Here is a 3,296-nt window from a genome sequence, read left to right as displayed (position 1 = left end):
GTAAATATTGAAAACATGGGACTTTTCTCTTAGCATATAAAGGGTCATACAGCATTCATCACGATCCCATTAACTGTGATTGTTTATTCCTGAAATCCAGCCTCTACACGTTTAAATAAATTTTAATAACATGTACTTCCTTTAGGTGCCAACTTTACAGTGCTAACTCCTTAGACTTCTACGTGCTGACTTAAATCAGGTGACTTAATATCATTCCTAGTATTCTTGTGTTCAAAATGTAAACAAATAAAATTGTAGTCCTTACACATATTCACTTGGAATTGAATTGCAAATGTTTACAGAGATAAAATGTTAACGCAGGTGTATACAATCCAATCCACTACAGAACAGTCTATAAACTTCTCAGTTCCTCTTTACTAGGTGTTAAAAGGGTATTCTTATGTTCACAAGGCACTTTTCTTTCATATCCTTTTGACATTTCTGTCTTTTCTTCCCATATCGCAACTGAAGGTTTCTTCGTCAAGCCACAGACATTTCTGCAAATTAAAAAAAAGAAGAAGTGAATTATTTGGTTTTTAAACTTTTCAACATTATTAGCATCCTACATTATTTCTGGACATATCATTCAAACATTTTTCCAGAACCACACTCATGAGTAATATAGGCTTCAGTTTAACTCATCGGTTCTGATAGGTACAGATGTATGTATTTTTTTTGCAATTGGATCTTTTTTTAAAAAAAAATGGGAGATTCAGAATGCATTTTGATTCTGAAATTCAGGAGTCAATTCTCTCCAGGAAGGTAAAGAGACTCTTTGGGCCACCACACAAACCTGTCAGAAAAAGGACAACCAACTTGGGCTGCAAAATTCTGGATGACCAGGAGATGGAAGGAAAAAGTTAGAGATTTCTATATAGTATGTTCTGTATGTTCTATAGTCAAGAACCTCTAAGTCTAGCTTCCTAACTCCCCCCAGCCCATTTTGAAACACAACTCCACCATGCTATCAGAATGGAAACTGGTGAAATCATCCATTGTGCAAATCTATATTTCATGCTGAAATCCATGTTCAATTTTGCAACTATTTTTAAGTAGGTCAGAAAGACCTAAAACAGAAACGGTAATATTTCCTTGGGGACCTTGAACAATATCATGCAATTTGGCCTGTATGCTTGAGGTAGCCTCATTCTTTGTATAACAGTCGACATTTTTTGCCTTAAAAGCATCCCTTTGGGTTTGAAGAGGGGGGGGGGGGAGATGTTGTATGATACTATCATGTCCTCAATCCACAGCCAACTTCTACAATAAAGGCTAGATCCAGAATTCTGGAAGAGGAAATTTTGCATCTCAAGGCATCTTAAGAGAAGCCCTTGAAAAATCTTCCCAGGGGGATGTTCCCAGGAAGGGCCTAGATATAAGGATGCTGAAAAACCTTGCTGAAAATACTTCAGGGAAATTTTTCAATGCCAGTAAAGAATCAGCTCCAGCATCTATCATATTACTTCCAATGACTATCTTAACAAAGGTGTGGGTCATTGGGACACAAGAGACAAAGACCCAGAGGCTACTATTGTTTCCCTCTCTTTCCTGTGCCTAATGTGTTTCCCAAAAAATAAGACCGAGTCGTACATTATTTTTTTGCTCCAAAAGATGCATTAAGACTTATTTTCCAGTTAGGTCTTATTTTCGGGGAAACACGGTACCACTTCTCCATCCCTGTTTGCCTATCATTTTGCAATTAAATCCATAATCTATTCCCTGCTGCACAGAGAGAACAAATAGCTTGCAGGCCTCAGTGCAAATCTTACTATTCTATGGGAAGGTTCACGTCCTTTGGTTTGATTTGCAGAAGTCAAAGAATGTCTGGCCCAAGACATGGTGTGAGATATGCCACCACAAGAAGCCACAATATGATGAAATCAAATAGAAACATTCGATCTCTTAGAAGATGAAAGTGCCTCCCCAAAGCCGTAACAGAGTCCATCACACATATATATCAGGACCTATACTCATCAGATGGCTCCAGAGGATTAGTTCTGTTTGTTTTTCATTATTGATTATATTTGTCATGGGGATTATTCATTCTGCTTCTGTTTCGCTCAGCACGATCATAGCTGAAAGTAAACTGTGACACCTGAGCTGTAGCTTATAACGTGTGCCTACATGTACTAACTATTGTGTTTGTATTTGCTAAGGCTTAGTGTTCCTTGATCAACCAGGAGTACAGCCAACAGGGTTGGAACTCTCCATGATAAACAGCTTCAAAAATCTTTACCAAGACTTAATACTAACTATCTGAAAATGGAAATGAAATCTCTCTGAATCAAACTTAAGATGAATTCTGTAGCTGGCAATGGAGAATAGTATTGGGGAAAGATTAATTAATTAACCAGACTGGTGTGAAGAACATCAGTATGGAATCTTGTATTATCTTTGTAAATGCAAAAACAAGGGATGTGGAAGGGTGTCCTGCGTTCATGATGCCAACAGTCCTAAGCAATTTGCCATCTCCCTGGTTTCTCACTCCCACGGAAAGATTTCTAGGAAGAACTTTCCCCATGTCCAAGTCAAAACCTATGGGCAGCTTAGGAGGCTGTAAAGTAAGAGAGAGTAATTTTTAATCTATGCTAGGATTGCAACATGTGCTATTGCTAGCATGCCAATTAAACTGATTCTAACAGAGGATAGAGTACTTTCAAGCAATCAGCTCAATTTTTCTGAAGCCTTATAATGAAACATTCCAGGATTTTTTTAAAACCGATTTTATATTTTAGATTGTCTTCTTAAATGGTTCATTCATAAATCAGAACCTAGGCTGAGCATCAATGTTAGTAATACAACTGAAATAGAAACTCAATATTTTACTTTATTTTATTATTTTTGCTGTATTATTATGCTGTATCGTTATTAAGCAAAGAAACAACGAAGGAGGAAAATCTGCTGTGTTATGTTCCAAGCTGTCTCAAGAATTGCTCTCAACCCTGACTCCAGCCTCAGGACAGTTTTTTTATCTTTTTAGCTGGGCCTCTTTGAGTTGGATTATAATTCTAGCCTACTATTTTAATTAGATTTTAGCAGTTTGCATTTTATTTTGGATTGTTTGCTTTAAATATCTCATGGATGGAAAGGATGGCATATGTGGAAATAATGTAAAGTTCCTTGTAACAGTTGGGTGGTTACTAAAGTTAGATTAAATAAATAAATAAATAAATAAATAAAAATAAATAAATAAATAAATAAACAAATAAACAAACAAATAAATAACAACAAATTCTCCATGTTGTGAGTGGTGCCTTGAGAATGGAATAATATAATAAGACTGAAGGTACTTATAC

The 3,296-nt window shown here is 36.2% G+C and overlaps 1 long non-coding RNA gene across 1 annotated transcript in view; it reads right to left on the bottom strand.

The window, feature by feature from the left end:
• Positions 1–64: 64 nt before the first annotated feature.
• LOC148133037 (uncharacterized) overlaps positions 65–3,296 on the bottom strand; it is a 13,963-nt gene continuing 10,731 nt past the window's right edge. The window contains exon 2 of the long non-coding RNA XR_015746198.1: positions 65–497. This is a non-coding gene — a long non-coding RNA (uncharacterized LOC148133037). The remainder of the gene's footprint in view (positions 498–3,296) is intronic.

The sequence above is a fragment of the Notechis scutatus genome, chromosome 1 (genome assembly GCF_049901735.1).
Source record: "Notechis scutatus isolate UNSWTSFEM ecotype Mainland chromosome 1, rNotScu1.2, whole genome shotgun sequence".
NCBI classification, from domain to species: domain Eukaryota; kingdom Metazoa; phylum Chordata; class Lepidosauria; order Squamata; family Elapidae; genus Notechis; species Notechis scutatus.
The sequence above is the reverse complement of the archived record's forward strand: the minus strand, read 5'-3'. Positions and strand labels throughout refer to the sequence as shown.